Genomic DNA, 18,526 nt, shown 5'->3' with positions numbered 1-18,526 from the left:
GCCCTGGTTTCTAACTGCCTGTGAGGTTGGCTGCAAGGCTGGCTCTTGGAGCAGCCCACTTGAACCTCCTCAAGGCCCCTTTTTGGCCATGTCTGTCACCATGTCACCAGCATGACCAAGCTAAATGCTCTGGAAAGTCTGCTTCTGTATATCACCTGCAACCTGCCTTTTCTGGGTCACCATAGTGACCCTCAGTGACAACAGGGCTGACAGGAAGGCAGCAGATCCTAGAACAATGAGAAATCAAATGTGGACAAAATTCCCTCTGTCTCCCCTTGGCTTGCATTCTCCTCCAACTTGGACTTAAGCAAGTGTCTGACACTGATTCATCAATGGTCAGGGACTGTGTTTTATGGTTTGAGTTCCACACAAGCTCCTGACCATAAAATTGAATGGGGGCTGATAACCAGCCCACTCTGCCCTGGCACAGGGTTGCATCCAAATGCAGAGAGCACATGAAGGTGCTCCCTGGCTTAGTCGGGGTTTGGGAGGGGGTCCATTTTTTTTCTGGCAGTAAGTGTTTGAACTTAGTGCCTTTCACTTGCTAAGCAGGTAGGTACTCTACCACTTGAGCCAATCCACCAGCCCTTTCTTGCTGTAGTTATCCTTTAGGTGGGATCTTGTGCTTTTGCCCAATTCAGCATCTAAATGTGATCCTCCTGATCTCTGCCTTCTAAGTAGCTGTGATTTACAGGCATGAACTACAGCATCTGGCCTGGGGCCCTTAAGTTACAGAGCCTCTGGCTTATGTGTTTACTGCTCCATCTCCCCCAAGTAGAATGTAAGCTCCATGACACCCAAGAAGGTGCCAGAAATGTCCCATTTACCTTCCAAGGCCGCTCACCACTCTTCTCCTCCGTGCCACATGCTCCAGGAGGATGACAAATGAATGACCTCCTTGCTCTCCTGCTTCTGGTTAGATTCAGCAAACAGGAAGCACCACTAGGAAATCAAAGGACAGGAAAGAGAGAAAGGTCGGCACTTTTCTTCCCATCTCCTTCCCTCTGCACTGACTTGGCTGTCTGCGACTTTCTCTGCCAAAGGCCACAGCTTGTTGCATGGCTTTTCCACAGCTACTGTTCCCTTGCATTGCCCCTCCATGCCTAAGGGTGGCAAAGGCTCCCTACTCTTGCCAAGCCAAGCCTGGGGCACTGCACCATCCCTTGCAGGCATCCTTTAACTCTGCACCTTTGTAAGCAGTCCTGGGGTTCCACTCCTCAAATTCCCAATTTGAGCATACTTGGTTCCTGGCTATATATCCCCTGCACCTAGCAGGATGCCCAGCACAGTGTGAACACCAGTGAATGAAAGAATGAGTTCACGGGGGGCAGGTCTTGTTTGTGTCGTGCCTTGCCCAAGACTCATCAGCCTCCTGTTTACCCAGTGCCACAGCTCAGCTGTAGGAAACCAGTCTCAAGACCATCCCCCCACCTCATTCCCCCCACAGTCAGTACACCTCAGACCTCCCCCTTCTCAGCCATTCATTTCAGATGACAATTAGACCCTGTCTGAAAATTTTTCACTTCCATCTCTCACCAGGAGCAAAAAAAAAAACCAGTGACATCCTTAAGGGGGCATCTTTTCTGATTTCTGGAGAAAAATATATATCTTCCCTGCCATTCTTCTTTTCTTCACACCCATTCGCCAGACGCAGGCTCCTAAATTAGTGCTAGTGGGTCCTCGCCAGGCAAGATAATTCTGCTCTAATGGGTGTGCAGAGCTGTTAGTCTGGGGGGGGCATTGTGTATCCGCATCAAAGACGTGTCTTTGGGGGTGGCAGTTTGAGGACTGTGGGACATAATGACCAGGTGGCAGCATTCCAGTCCTGGGGACCGCTACTGTATTTTCCCTCCAGAAATGACACTGTCAGAGGAAAGAATGATTTAATGGTCACACAACAGGAGACTTGAGACTAATGGTACCCAACCCAGAAAAATGTAGGAGACAACTGGAAGGCAATTACGACACAGTCCATGCCCACAAGTCTGTCATTACCAGCCCAAGCGACACGAAGAAGCTTCTCTCCTTTAGAAGGTCAAGTTCCAATGGCAACAAGTCGCTGGGAGAGAAGAGCCTTGCTGGGAGACAGCGGGGGATATTTTTATGGAGAATTCTCCAGAGTCCTAGGCAGAACACCCACCCACCTCCCCTTCACTCTCTTCTGCCCTTTTCCCTTCTTCTTCCTCCTTTCTCCCCTCCCCTCCAATTTATCTCTCTCCATCTCTCTTCTCCTATCTCCTTGGGTTCTCTGTCTCTCTGTATCTGTCTCTCTGTCTCTCTCTCTCCATCTCTCCTTCTATGTCTCTTTCTCCTTCTCTCTCTCTCTCTCTCTCTCTCTCTCTCTCTCTCAATTATAATGAAGCAGTTCTTCCACTTTCCAGACTCAGTCCCCACAAAGCTTTGTTGATGCATACTAGGAAAAGTGACATTTCTTACTTGACAAGTAGCTTTTGATTAGAAACACTGAATCCAGCTCAAGTAATTGTGCTACACACAAGAAAACATTGGCAGGCCCGAGGTGAACCTCCTCTTTGTTCCCTAGAGGTTTGAAACCTTGGTTAAAAGAAACCTCTGTATGCATGGTTTAAACAAAACTTGCATCTATACCTTCCAGTCTTTGCTAATGAGCAGGTAAGATAGCTTCTGGACATTATTTTTATGACAAAAGTCACAAATCCATCCATTTCTGTTACCAAAAGAGCAAGGCCTACGAATAAAAAAATAATCAAATGTCTCTCTTAACATTCCCTGTTCACCTCCCATCTCTAGAGGTAAAAACTTTTATGAGTACGACGTTGGTCCTCCCACACCTTTTCTCTGTAGGTATGAATACAGATATCTGAATCTTCACACATTTTATTTTTAAAACTACTTTGTTTTTCAGAGCTAAGGCTATGCCACATGCATTTCTTTCACACGTTTTTAAAACTTAAGAACATGTCCTGGAAATCCTCCCATGTTGGAATCAGTACAGGAGGATTTACCTTATTAGCCAGACATGGTGGTGCATGCCTAGAATCCCAGCATTTGTGAGACTGAAGCAGGAGGATCATGAGTTCAAGTCCAGCCTGGGCTACATAGTGAGTTCAAGGCCAGCCTGGCCTACATAGCAAGACCTAATATCAAAAATAAACCTTTTAAAAAAGATTCCTTTATTGTCGTTAATGGCTACCTAGAAGTCAATGGTGTTATTGACCTGTGATTTATTTCACTAGGCCCCCACTGATGCACATTTGAGTTCCTCTTTAACTTCTCACTAGTGAGGCAATGACAAAATACTCATGCATTGCCCGTTAGGACACACGAGTCCATATTTCTATACAGGCAAGATCGTTATAGCTGTTAAGATACTTTGGATTGCACATATGAAGATGGCCCAAGGGACCGAGGAGTCTGAAGGTAGAACATTTCCAGAGATGCTTAGCTCAGTGGCTCGCTGCCACCCTCATGGACGCAGGCACTTTCTTCCCATCTTTCTGGTCTACCCTCACCAGTGGGTGGGGGATGCCTCTGCGGTGCCAGCACAGTGGCTGGAGAGATTCTAGCTGGCATGCATAGATACCACCCTGCAGCTTTCGTGAGGTACCATTGACCAGGATTAGGCTGCAAGTTAACACACACACACCTGTCCATGGCAAGGAAACCTTTTGTAATTATTCCTCTGGGTCTAGGAAGAAGAAAGTGGGAGGAAATGAATTTTATTAATCAAAGTGCCCTCCTGAAAATCTATCCTAATTTTCAGCCTACAAAGAGTACCTGAGCCAGTTACCTCACAGCTTCGTGCACCCTTCGTAAGATATTTAATTTTGTTTGTTGTTTGTTTGTCGAGATATGGTCTCACTGTGTTGCCCAGGCTTGCCTTGTGTTCACAATCCTCCTCCCTCTGCCTCCCAAGTGCTAGGATTACAGGCATGTGCCACCTTACCCTGCTCAAGATGCTTAAGTATTTGAGACTATCATGAGCAGAGAAGTATTTTCTCTTCTGATAATTAAACACTTGTATCATTTGCCTTGTTTCCTATTTGCTGTGTTTTTATTGATTTATAAAAGTTCTGTATATGTATCCTAGAAACACGTATAATCAAAAACTCAAAAAAAAAAGATTCTTAAGAATAAAGAATACTTAAATTATCCTTCTTTGTTTTTGCTTAGATTCTCAAGTGCTCTGTAACAATTCAGGAAGCAGAAGAAAATCCATTTCACAGAGGTTATGGTGACCCACTTTCTAAACTGTGTACTGTAGAATACAAGTTCCTTACTAGGTGTTAAAATGCAAGTGGAAATGCCACAAACAATGTCCCTCTTTTAGGGCCTTCACAATGCATGAATATCATAGGGACCAACACTGTTTCAATCAGGACCACTTCTCAGCTGTGTGACCTCAGGCACACCATTTTGCCTCTCTGAGCCTTGTTTCACTGACTGTAAAACAGTCCTCTCTGGGTTGTTTGAGCTACATCAAGGCTCAGCCTCTATCCCCTGGGGCATTCCAAAAGGAGCAAGAAGACAAAATATTGGTGAATAAATATTCTGTTTGCCTTGCATTCAGAGGCAACAATTCTGAAACACAATCTATACAAGAATCAATAACATACAACCCATCAGTCAAATCTGGCTTTTATAAATAAAGTATTATTGGAACACAGTCATATTCATTTGTTTCTGTATTTGTCTATGGCTGCTTTCATACTATAAAGGCAGATGTGTGTGACAGACACTGTATAGCCCACAAAGCCTGAAGTATTTATTATGTGACCCTTTCTAGGTAAGTTTGCTGACCCCGTACTCCATACTACCTGCCTAGTGGCCCCAGCAGGGCTGACCATGCAAACATGCTCGCTCATTAACACTCTTTCTTCTTCTGTGTCACCCTTCCCTATCCCCCCACACGCTTCCCAGGGTCAAGTCCTGAACACACTTCTTGCATTCATAAAACTGTAATACCTGACACAGGCTTGGGACAGAAGTAGGTAGATCAGGTAAGGGGAGGGGACTGCAGACCATGGCAGGCTAAGGACCATGGCTGAGGCATCTCAAGGATTAGCCTCCTCCAACCTCCCATCACTTCCATAAATTGCCACCACCAACACACACACATTTGCATGTGCTCGTACACACACACACACTCACATACACACACACTCACACACACAGAGCAAGCTTGCCATTCATTCAGGATGGTGGTTTTGTTCACATTATTGATACTGGCTGGGAAAAAGTAAGTGGATAGCAAAGACATCTTTCTCTCCTCTCTACTATAGCTCCTATCTGATGCTTGCCCATGAGAAAGAGGTGGGCTTTCTCCATAGAGATACGTGGCTGTTCATCTGAAATTTTGCATGTTACTTATAGAAATAAGTGTGTCATCAAGCATTTGTCTTAGAGAGGAAAAGGGCTCCTCACACCGCACTATTACACACAGGGCTACAATAAAACCACTTTCAAAATTCACAGGACAAAGCAGTAGCATCTTAAATATACCTCACAGTGGCTCCTTGTGCCTTGAACGCCCCCTTCACAAGTATACTTTTGTCAGTACTTGGGTCCCAGTTTCAGTATCACTTCCCTCAAAGAAACCTCCTCTAATCATCCTGTTAAGTTCTCCCTGCCACCACATAGGTCCCTCTGTAGCAGTGTGTTTGCTGTGCTTGCTGTGGTTTTTACCAAAATAACTAATTAAGTGCTTGTCTGATGTCTTCCTCTCCCTCCAGACAGTCAGTTTTATGAGACCAGGAATCATCTCTCTCCTGTCTACAGTTGTGGTCCCAGTGACTGGCACTCAATGGATGCTAAGTGTATTTTATAAAAAGATGAATGAATAAATGAATGAACGAATGAAACTTTCAGGGAATCCACCACCCATTCTTTCAGTATAAGAATTTCCAGATTAGGAATTCCTAGCCAGAGCAATTAGGCAAGAAGAAGGAATACAAATAGGTAAAGAAACTGTCAAAATATCCCTATTTGCAGACGACATGATCCTATACCGTAAAGACCCAAAAAACTCTACTCAGAAGCTTCTAGACATCATCAATAGCTATAGCAAGGTAGCAGGATATAAAATCAACATAGAAAAATCATTAGCGTTTCTATACACTAACAATGAGCAAACTGAAAAAGAATGTATGAAAACAATTCCATTTACAATAGCCTCAAAAAAAATCAAATACCTAAGTGTAAACCTAACAAAAGATGTGAAAGACCTCTACAAGGAAAACTATACACTTCTGAAGAAAGAGATTGAGGAAGACTATAGAAAGTGGAGAGATCTCCCATGCTCATGGATTGGTAGAATCAACATAGTAAAAATGTCGATACTCCCCAAAGTAATCTACATGTTTAATGCAATTCCCATCAAAATTCCAATGACATTCATTAAAGAGATTGAAAAATCTACCGTGAAATTTATATGGAAACACAAGAGGCCACAAATAGCCAAGGCAATACTCAGTCAAAAGAACAATGCAGGAGGTATCACAGTACCTGACTTCAAACTATATTACAAAGCAATAACAATAAAAACAGCATGGTACTGGCACAAAAACAGACATGAAGACCAGTGGAACAGAATAGAGGACCCAGACATAAAGCCACACAACTATAAGCAACTTGTCTTTGACAAAGGAGCTAAAAATATACGATGGAGAAATAGCAGCCTCTTCAACAAAAACTGCTGGGAAAACTGGTTAGCAGTCTGCAAAAAACTGAAACTAGATCCATGTATATCACCCTACACCAAGATTAACTCAAAATGGATCAAGGATCTTAATATCAGACCCCAAACTCTTAAGTTGATACAAGAAAGAGTAGGAAATACTCTGGAGTTAGTAGGTATAGGTAAGAACTTTCTCAATGAAACCCCAGCAGCACAGCAAATAAGAGATAGCATAGATAAATGGGACCTCATAAAACTAAAAAGCTTCTGTTCATCAAAAGAAATGGTCTCTAAACTGAAGAGAACACCCACAGAGTGGGAGAAAATATTTGCCAACTATACATCAGACAAAGGACTGATAACCAGAATATACAAGGAACTTAAAAAACTAAATTCTCCCAAAACTAATGAACCAATAAAGAAATGGGCATGTGAACTAAACAGAACTTTCTCAAAAGAAGAAATTCAAATGGCCAGAAAACACATGAAAAAATGCTCACCATCTCTAGCAATAAAGGAAATGCAAATTAAAACCACACTAAGATTCCACCTCACCCCTGTTAGAATAGCCATCATCAGCAACACCACCACCAACAGGTGTTGGCGAGGATGCGGAGAAAAAGGAACCCTCTTACACTGTTGGTGGGAATGTAGACTAGTACAACCACTCTGGAAAAAAATTTGGAGGCTACTTAAAAAGCTGGACATCGATCTACCATTTGATCCAACAATACCACTCTTGGGGATATACCCAAAAAACTGTTACTCCAGGGCACCTGCACATCCATGTTTATTGCGGCACTATTCACAATAGCCAAGTTATGGAAACAGCCAAGATGCCCCAGCACTGACGAATGGATTAAGAAAATGTGGTATCTACACACAATGGAATTTTATGCAGCCATGAAGAAGAATGAAATGTTATCATTCGCTGGTAAATGGATGGAATTGGAGAACATCATTCTGAGTGAGGTTAGCCTGGCCCAAAAGACCAAAAATTGCATGTTCTCCCTCATATGTGGACATTAGATCAAGGGCAAACACAGCAAGGGGATTGGACTATGAGCACATGATAAAAGCGAGAGCACACAAGGAAGGGGTGAGGATAGGTAAGACACCTAAAAAACTAGCTAGCATTTGTTGCCCTTAACGCAGAGAAACTAAAGCAGATACCTTAAAGCAACTGAGGCCAATAGGAAAAGGGGACCAGGACCTAGAGAAAAGGTTAGATCAAAAAGAATTAACCTAGAAGGTAACACCCACGCACAGGAAATCAATGTGAGTCAATGCCCTGTATAGCTATCCTTATCTCAACCAGCAAAAACCCTTGTTCCTTCCTATTATTGCTTATACTCTCTCTACAACAAAATTAGAAATAAGGGCAAAATAGTTTCTGCTAGGTATTGGGGGGGTAGAGGGAGGGGGCGGAGTGGGTGGTAAGGGAGGGGGTGGGGGCAGGGGGGAGAAATGAACCAAGCCTTGTATGCACATATGAATAATAAAAGAAAAATGAAAAAAAAAAAGAATTTCCAGATTAATCACACGATGACTTCCAGGAGCTCTTGCTTCTCAAAGTCTAACACACACAGACCACCTGGAGATCTTGTCAAAAGGAGGGCTCAGGTTCTGCAACCCCAAGACGGGACTGAGACCACACTTTTGACAGAGGCCCAGTTGATGAAGGCATTTCTGGCTCCAGAGTTACACTTTGAGAAGGAAGGATGTAGATGATCTTAACCAAGAACAGTGGCAGGTGGATTGCAAAAAGTGCTCATTCTTTTTGCCTTCATTGACATTTATTTCCATGAAGGTTCTCAAAGCAGCCATACCACCGGACTTCATCTCCTGGGGTTTAGCACTAGGACAACTAGGCAGACCTCAGTAGAGTACATACTAGAGGTCCTGTGTGATACAATTCCCCAATTGGAAGCAGGTGTTACCCATTCATCTCACCAAGACACTCAGTTCCAAATGACTTTAAAAATATGCAAAGGGAGGACATTAAGCTGCTGAGCCATGTCAAATTCAAGGAAATCAGTAAAAGGACGGTCACCCAAATATCTATGCAGCTGACCTCAGCTGCTCTCAGCCACGGTGGCACCAGTAGCCCTGTTGTGACTGTCGATACCAGATGTGACTTCTTTTTCCAAGTTCAAATACATATATGTGTATTTCACATACATACCCAAAAATGTATGCACATATGTGTATGCATGTATATGTGTGTGATTCTTTGGGGGGAGTGCTGGGGATTGAACCCAGGGCCTTATGCACACTATACAATCACACACCCACAAAGCTGCCCCTCCACCCCTTTGTGTGTGTTTCTTATCTTCTCTGAAATGCCTTGTACATCCGGTGCTTTCAGGATTTATGGAAGATATTCTGAGCTGTGGATCCCAAGAATTTTGACACTAACCATTGAGTTATTGGAATACTACAGAATGGCTCAATGTCTTAGACATGGATGTAATGTTGGAATTTGGGCTCTGGCCTCAGACTAATTTGGATTTGAATACCTCCTAACATACTTGATAGCTGTGTGACTGGCCACATTAATTGAACCATCCTGGGCTTCAGTTTATGCAATAACAGCAATAAAAGTAACAATCCCTGCAAGAAAGGGTTGTTGTAAATGCCACACAGAATAGTGTATGTGAAGGACATGTTGGGGTCCAGCACATAGCAATATCTGTGAGCTATTGTTATTGTCATTGTTGAGACCCCTGGAGAAATCTAAGAATATTTTGATGTGCAGGTTCACGTGAATTTTCTGTGTTAGGATGAGTGAAGGCCGGGATCTTTGTCCTCCCTCTGACCTCTGAGGAAATGCCTGGCCTGGAGCTGCCACCTTCTGGAAGCCTTCTGCAGTGGGGTCCAGCAACCTGCCTGTGGCCTGCTTGGCATGAATGAGTGCTCTGCCCCTCCCCTGCATTCAGTTGCTTCATTCCACTGTGCAATCCTGGGCATAGTTACTGGAAAGAGCAGAGGTCAAACCTAGAAACAGGACCCTGGAAATAACTAAGAATTCTGTGCTGACAAGACCAGCTAATTCGGGTCCTTTCAGTCGTAAGTAACACAAACACAAACCATTTCAGAGACCAAACAATGGCCTTTATCCTAAGAGACAAGTGGAACCCTATAGAGTTAGTGGTAGAAGATGCAACCTCCCAAAGCAGTGGTTCCAGGACAGGGAATATCAGTCTCCTCTTATCCTCTCCATCTCGCTCCACATCCACTCTCTGCTGATTGACAGACATGGAAAACAGTGGCTGCTCCCCGATGCCTTATTTCTCTGAGAGTCACCTTCTGCAGACTGTCCTCACCTTGAACTATATGGTAGCCCTACTTCACCTTAAGTGAGCAGAAGTGGACACTTAACCCAAACTGGGCCAATCTGCTTCTTCCCTGAGAGTTTAGAGTTGAGATTGATTAGTCTTTTTGTTGTTGTTGTTTTCCAATCTGTAAAACGGTGATGACAGGTCATTAATTCTCTAGTCACACAGAGGTCACACAGAGTCACACAGAGGTAAGGCACACGCATAACATGCAGAAGGTCTTCGGTTCGATCCTCAGCACCACACACAAGAAAATGGTGGCATTGATAATAGTATCATTGACTTTGTAGGATCATGGTGGGGAATGAATGAGAGATTCCACATTAAGTTCTTAGCCAACACAAGGGGCATAAGCACTCATGACAGGCACTCATGGCTCATGTCTATAATTCTAGCTACTTGGGAGGCTGAGACCAGGAGGATTGAGGTTCAAAGCTAGCCCGGGTAAGAAGCTCATGACACCCCATCTCAACCGAAAAAGAGCCGGGTGTGATGAGACACGCCTGCCATCTCAGCAACAGCAGGAGGCATAAAATAGGATCACGGACTGGGCCAGCCTGGGTGAAAACAAGCCCCTATCTCCAGAGTAACCAGAACAAAAAGTGTTGGAGGTATGGTAGAGGAGGGTCTGTTTCACAAACACAAAGCCCTGAGTTCATACTCCAGTACCACAAAAAGAAAGAAAGACTGTCCTTATCATTGTGCTCTCTAATGCCACACACTCTGCACCAAGCTTAACAGGTAGTGATGCTGAGTCAATATTAATGGAAACAATGAGTCAATCAGGGAATCAGCCATGCCATTTGATGTTCAGCTACAACACGCTGACCACCTGTTTATGCAGAATTTCTCTCTGGAGGACACTGGTCTTTGCCTCCTGATCCAAACCAAGCCATGTATGTCAACTCTGGATCTCCTTTGTGAGGTGCAAGTGCTAAGAGACAGCTCTTGAGGTTTGCCAGGTGCTCACACACATTTTACAGGTCATTAATTCTCTAGTTAGACAAACTCAATCATGTGTACTCGTTAGAATGAGATTTGGGGCCATTTCAAAGATTAGACTCCCAGTGCAGGAAATAAAGCTTCTGTTTTCCTTGGTTGTGGGGGGCAGGAATATGCCTCACTAAAACATGAAAGATTTCCATGCATTTCTTGTTTTATTCTTCCCTCTGCTTTCACAGCTCCTGAATAGTGTGGATTTTGTCTGCATTTCTATCCACACCATAGGCTCAAAAATGCATGGGGAGCATGTGTGTATTTTTTAACTGCAGCTGCAATAAACCCTGGTAGTGGTATCGGGGTTTGAACTCAGGGTCTTGTGCTTGCTAGGCAGGCACTCTACCACTTGAGCCACGCCCCTAGCCCTACTTCTGAAATGTAGGTTGAATAAACACAGACAAACATGATTAATCAACCTGCACTCAGACAGTAAATCACAAGAATAGTTTTGCAGATGGAATTTTCTCCCAGTAACTGAAAAAAGAGCCTTCAAATTGGCATCCCATGCCCACACCTGGACAGGTTTCAAGAGGAGAGAAATATCACCAGTCCATAACTTCCTGCTTTTGTGTGCGACATTTTCAGCAAAGGGATTCAGTGAGGAAATATAGATTCATTTAATGGGACTCTCTCCAAAGGTGTGGACAGGATGACAGAAGGTTGGATGGCCTTTTCTGGCCCAACAGGGCTACAGCTGAAGTCATCAGATATTAACAAGCACCTTCCGAAAGCAAGCGCTCACACACACACCCTCTTTGGTCTTGTAAAACAGTCTTTCACCACCCTCAGCATCTTGAGCACAAGCATTCTCTAGTCTCAAGATCCTGGAACAATGACAGGCCCTTAATAAGCCCTCAGAAAATATTTGTTGAACTAATAATATTCATACTAACTCAAAATTGACAGAGACACCATTTGCCCATAGCTTGCTACAAACCAGGCACTCTAGATACACAAAGCCTAAATGTCACAACCACACCTCAGGGCAGGTATTAGGACTATCTTCCCCAGGATAGGGATGAAAGCAATGAGGCTCAGAGATGACAAAGGACATACTCAAGGTCATTCTACCAGAAGTAGAAGACTGAGGATTTGAAACCTATGCCTGCTTGGCACTAAAGTTCACATTCTTACCTCTCGTCTCCCCTACCCATCTCTTTTGTCTTCTTATAAGCATTTCCTCTGGTTATTTCTTGCTGCTATAGAGGAATTAGGGGGTAATTTCATGCTACAGGGGATCCACATGGTTGGCGTCCACTCACCATGTGCTCATCCATAAAGGGACCACACTTCATGGTCCCTGTAAAACCCAGAAAGAGCTCTTACTGCTCCCAGACATCCCCCTCAACACAACTGTATGCTCTAATTCCTCCTAGAATTGGAAGAATTCTGCACACACAGAAAAACACTAATTCTCATGAGTGACTGGGGTATGACAGGCACCAACTAATTGGACAACTGGTCTGCTCAACACTGATTAGGAAAATTAGGTAACTTGATCCTTTATATCCTGTCGACCTTGCTTAGAGTCAGCCACCTCCCCAGCTGTCGTATCTCCTGTTAAGTAGTGTCATCTCCCTCCATCTCCATAACATATTACACAAAATTGTTTAGTCTACCAACAAACATTTATTGATCCTTCACAAAGTCAAGGCCAGCTCTGATCTCAGGAGCTCACACACAAATAGGGCCAGACGTATAAAACAAATGACTTTGGTGCAAGAGCTCAGTATTTCAAGAAGAGAGGCTTATCCAACACGCTGTGGGAATGCAGAAGGAGGATTGAAGGAGGTGCTTGGGAAAGCTTCACAATGCGGATGTTACTTAACTTGGGTTTTGAAGGATGAGTAGAAGTCTTCCAAGTGAGAGGAGAGAATGAATATCACCTGCAGGATATTCAGTAAGATCTCAGTACTTTTCAAAACTATTCAGAGTGACTGCAGGACAGAATGTGTGGAGGTAGAGGTGTGGCCAACAGAGGCAAAGCCATGAATGTCTCTGTAGACTAGTCTGAGGAATGGAGATTTTATTTTGAGACCAATGGGGAGCCAGTGAAGGGTTTTAAGTGAGAGAATAATGGTAAGGTTCACTTCATAGAAAGACGATGCATTCATTTGCTATGGCTGCATAACCAATTATCACAAGCTGAATGGTTTAAAACAATAGAAATTTCTCCTCTCACAATTGAAGATGTCAGAAGTCTTAAATCAAGGTGCCATCAGGGTTGGTTCCCTCTGGGGCTCTCCAGAGCTTCTGGTGGCTCTGGCAATCTTTGATGTCCTTGGCTTGCTGACACATCACTGCATTGTTTGCCTCCATGTTCACCATCGTTCTTCTCTTTGTGTCCTCTCTTCTTCTTCTAAGGACACCAGTCATTGCATTTAGGTCCTACCCTAATCCACTGTGACCTTATCTAATTATATTAGCAAAGACCCTATTTCCAAATAAGTTCTCATTCTGAAAATATAAATGGGGGGGGTGGGAATCACTGTTCAACTCACTACAGACTGTAAAGAGGCAAGAATGTTGGTGGGAAACCAGGATAGCAGCCAAGGAAAGAGGCCCCGCAGAAAGGGATTGGGTTGTGGGTGCAGCAGGGGAATAGGGACAGTGCACTGCACCAAGGACTTCCCCCATGGTCCTTGGGAAGAAGCAGTAAGTGATAACATGATAATATGGACCCTAAAGATCCACTTGATCATTCTTCCTCTGTTTACTGAGGATGCTGTTAAGTGTTGTAAACAGTATTTTTTTTTCCCAGAAGGGCGTATCATTTCTGGAGGTATTGCAGTACCAGATCAGTGTGTGGAGTGGACACAAGCTCCTATTCCATTTCCTTGTTCCAAAAATCCATTTACTATATTGTCCTTGGATAGAGGATGTATCAGATGTTATCTTGATAAGAACAGATACTACACTTGATCTTAGCCAAAAGGTGGAGAAGCAATGTAACCAGCATTTGATAGTCAGTCTGCCTCAAGGATCCTTCCAATCTCAACGCACTGGCCCTTCCTGGTAAGGTTTGGTTCAGGCGGGGCTTGTGAGAGCAGAGGAGCTTTTGGAGAGCGCATCGTTGTCTTAATAACCAGCATTTATTAGGCAGATGCGAAATGCCAGGTACTATTTCATTATCTCTCATTCACCGTGTCTCTAAAAGGAAAGGCAATATTGCTAAAGTCTCTATTTTATGGATGAGGAATTGATGCTCATTGAGGTTAGAACTCAGCCAGGGTCACAGAATGGTAAAACTGAACTGGAATTCAAGGCCACGTGATGCTCAAGGAAGTTTCCCAAACAAACGAATCAAAACTCAATTCTTGATTAAGAAAAGGGTATGGGGGATGGGCGTGATGACACACACCTGTAATTCCAGAGACTCGGGAAGGGGAGGTAGGAGGATCATGGTTCAAGGTAGCCTGAACAAAATCAGGAGACCCTATCAAAAAGAAAAAAGTCTGAGGACATGGCTCAAGTGGTAGAGCACTTCCTTGGCGAGCGTGTGGCCCTGAGTTCAATCCCCAGTACCACCAAAAAGAAAAGGAAATATGGGTATGAATATTTGATCAATTCAAGTGACCCCAGTTAATCTTGCTCCCAAAGAAGGAGTCTTCATGACTCTAGCTTGGGATAAAGAGCCAGTTCTGGAAGCCTGGATGACAAATTGGATTCACGTCCTCCCTGTTGCTGGGGTACTAGGAAGAGATGTACCAGGACCCAGACAGGTGCCCTCCTGTCATACAAGGGACCTGGAATCCAAGCTAATTAATCCCCTCCTCCTGCCAATATTTCCCACACGCGCCCGTCTGCTCAGAAGCTCTTTCCTCTCCGGGGATTAAGGGACCTTTTCAGTTCCAGCTCATTCAGAATAAAGTTCCTTCGAACAAGTGGCCAACTTATTTTTTTTTCCCTTTGAGCCTGACATGCAGAGCCAGCTGTTGAATCAGGAAACTCTGCCAAGAGAGCCTGTCGTACCCAGACCTCATCTGGTGTCTGCTCCTGTTTTTTTTTTTTTTTTTTTAATACTTGTAAGGTTTTTTTTTCTCCTTTTAATTACAATTATACTTCAAAGGGAATACAGAACAGGCAGAGGCAAAGATCAAAGCCTCAAGTGGAACCACATTCACTGTAACAGACCCTCAATGGGACTCTGGAGATGTAGGGGGAAGAGCAGGGCAAGGGTGACACCACCAGCCTGACAGCCTCAGTCCCCACTCATCCTACCTGGTGCTCATCTACCTTTGCATATGGCAGTTGCTCTGGGCATCCTGTTTGGCCAGCTGATCCCCTCGGTGTGGTCAGAACAGGAAGATCCCACCCCAAAAGAACTCTGACACCCTCGACCTCTGCACATGCCTGAAATTATCCCACGCGCCATTTAGTATGAAGCCTTGCTCAGTCTGTCCACTCCATTTCCAAGGTGAAAATGTCACCAGACCTCACATCACCCCCACCTTAGTATAAATGAGTCTACAAGTTTATTTTCATAGGTTAAGGCACCATGAGGATATTTGGCACCTGGATGGAGTGATTAATGGGAGAAGGAGACATATTTAGACAACTTTAGAAAACCAAAGACCTGCCATCACTTAGCTGGTAACCCAGGTCTGTGGAATGCCAAATGTCTTTCCAATTTGCCACAGAGTTGTTTTTTCTCCCAATGGGACTCTCCATCAAAATTGTCCCAAGTATTCGGGGCCAGAACTACCTAAGGATTCCATGCATAATCCATCTATTCACATTTTCCTTTCTCTGTTTATTCATCTATTTGTCCATCCATCCATCCATTCATCCATGCATCCTTCTATCCATCATATCTTCTGTTTGTTCATCCATACACTCATCGTTCCCTACATCAAGCATTTATCCATTGCTTGCTGCATATCAAACCCTGTGCTCAAGGCTGGGGATCCATTGGAGGACAATATGGAAACTTTTCCCCAAAGAACTTCAAATCCAGAGGAAGGGACAACTCCACAATCCCTGTATCTCTTCCACACCTCCAATATTTAGGTGTTGAGATCAGCCTACTGATGCTAAGATGCTCAGTTTTGGTAGGTTTCTAAGGAATTAGCAAATGGTAAAAGCCAGTCTTCTTTTATTTGATTCAGACAGATTTACATAGCTTTGGAAGGTTGGATTTCTTTTTCTAATATCAGTAAAGCAATTCAAGATCCTCATAATGGGGATTATATAAATATTCATCCATCACATTTCTCTGTTTATAGAGCATCAAAGTGCACAGCACCTTATAAAACTTCTAATTAATTCTCATAGCGCTCTGGTGTCATGAGCAGAGGGCAGATAATAACCTAGATTACTGGTCAGGCCAACGGACAAGCAGCCACTGTAATTCAGCCACTAGCCAAGGTCATGTGGCAGACCGCCTGCATTCATACTTTCATTAACAGCACAGCTTATTAATTATAACAATTACATTAACAACTGGCATTTGCTGGGAGTCCCCATAAGCTCAGCTCTGTCTTAAGAACACACACATTAGCCCAACACAGCTCCATAAAGTAGGCTCTGTGATTATCTCCATTTTACACACAAGGACACTTAATCTCAAATGATGTCATGTCTGCCCCTTTGACTCAGCTCCATGTGACTCCACATCCTATTGACGTATTGTACTTGTTGGGTGGCATGTAGGGAAGTGAGGATCTGTGTAGTCCTGTCCTGAGACTTTGCTGTGTGTTCCTAGGAACATTCTCCAGCTTCTCTGAGTCTTGGATTGCTTATCTGCTGGTGAAGCAGGCAGAATGCACACTTTGGTGCCTGCTGTGCACCAAAGTTTGAGTTTCAGCCTGCTGTGGTTTGAATGTTTCCCCAAAATTTCATGTATTGGAAAATTAATCCCCAAAGTGATATGTTGATGATACTTGGAGGTACTTAGGATTAGATGAGGTCATGAGGGTGGGGCCCCTATGTTGTAATTAGTGGCTTTATAAGAAAAGGAAGAGAAACCAGAGCTGGTAAATTGGCCATCTCGCACCATGGGATGCCCGGTATTGCCTTGGGACACTGCAGAATCTCCATCAAGAAGAAGGACCTCAGCAGAAGAGAGCAGATAAAGACATCTGATCTTGACCTTCCCAGTCTTCTCTGGAAAACTGTGAGCTAAGTGAATCTCTATTGCAAGCAAATTATCCAGTCTGTGATATTCTGGTAAACAGACTCGTCCCTACCTCTGTTTCTTACTTGTAACTCTGGAAATTAACCCTTCTCTGCCTTTTTTCTCATCTATAAATTGTGAGAGTGAATTAGTACACACTTTGTAAGCACTTAGAAAGATACTTAGTAGGTAAGCGGCAGCCGATTCTGGGACAGCATGTCTGTCATATGATGGATGGATTGTGCTGGGTAATCTGTCAGCTGTGATGATCCCAGATGATTCTAAAATGAATGATCCCCGTGCATTTTTCCTTAGCCCTGGGGGAATAGCATTATTCTCCTGGGATATAGTTTAGGGCCATCTAGACAAAGTATCTGCAATGTGTTAACAAAATCATGGCCAAGTCAAGATTCTTTTAGTTGCAAATGATTGAAAACTTCAATTCCAAGCAGTCTAATCAAAACGGAAAATTGACTGAGGCTAACAAAGAGTATGTATTAACCCCACTGCGGGAATAGTTAGGTCCAAGTGTTCAAACATTATCTTTGGAGGCATTCTCTTCTGTCTTCTGTGTGGCCTTTATTCTCAGAGTGGCTTTACCAAGATGGTGGCCAAGATGTCCGCCAAGAGCCCTAGGTTGGTCTGCTTCTGCGGGAGCAACCCCAGCAAAAAGAGATCTTCTCTCTCCCAAGAGCTGCAGAAAATGTCCTGGGACTCAGACTAAAGTGCTCCCTGCGGCCAGGGAGGTGGAATACTCCTGACTGGACAGACCTGTGTCATGTACTTACCTCTGAAGCCACGTGGATTGAGACTGGGGAGCCTCCCCCAGTATACTAACTGCTCGATCTTATGTCTAGCAAGAGACTACTGCAGTCCAGCTTCCAGGCAGCAGACTCTGTGAGCTTGGGGTCCAGAAGCAAGACATTGGGCTTTCATCCATGTAACTGCAAATGTGAGTGGGATCCCAACCCCACTCACAGTGACCTGGGCGGGCTCTCAGGAGCCTTCAATGCTATCTTCCCTCTCTGCCCTCAGCATAACATCCCTAATCCATCTGCAAGATTTGGCCCTTCCTGTCTCTTCTTCCTTGTTCCTCACCATTTTCCCTACCATCAACCCTATTTGTATGCTTTACTTGGACTTAACTTCTTTCAGTACCAAAGACCTTCAGGTCTTTGCACAATGCCATGCCTTCTGCCTGGCACACCATCCTCCTCCCTCTTCATTTATTTATTTACTTTATGTTTTATGTATATATTGATGGCCTACAATGTGATGGCCTGATGTATGTACCCATTGTGGAATGATTAAATCAAACTCATCAACATATCCATCACCTTCCATGTTTATCGTTCCTACTCCATCAGGACTCTGCTCAGACTTGGAAATCACTTGCTTTAATCCTGATTGCCCTGCCTC

The 18,526-nt window shown here is 43.9% G+C and overlaps 1 protein-coding gene and 1 non-coding gene across 2 annotated transcripts in view; one reads left to right on the top strand and one right to left on the bottom strand.

The window, feature by feature from the left end:
* The window catches only part of Ccdc60 (coiled-coil domain containing 60), a 172,434-nt gene that overhangs the window by 42,857 nt on the left and 111,051 nt on the right, over positions 1–18,526 (top strand). The gene's annotated exons all lie outside the window — the stretch shown is intronic.
* Positions 13,753–13,940, bottom strand: LOC141419049 (U2 spliceosomal RNA). The gene has a single exon (XR_012443724.1). It is a non-coding gene; the product is annotated as a U2 spliceosomal RNA (small nuclear RNA).

The sequence above is a fragment of the Castor canadensis genome, chromosome 18 (assembly GCF_047511655.1).
Source record: "Castor canadensis chromosome 18, mCasCan1.hap1v2, whole genome shotgun sequence".
Lineage (NCBI taxonomy): Eukaryota > Metazoa > Chordata > Mammalia > Rodentia > Castoridae > Castor > Castor canadensis.
The sequence above is the reverse complement of the archived record's forward strand: the minus strand, read 5'-3'. Positions and strand labels throughout refer to the sequence as shown.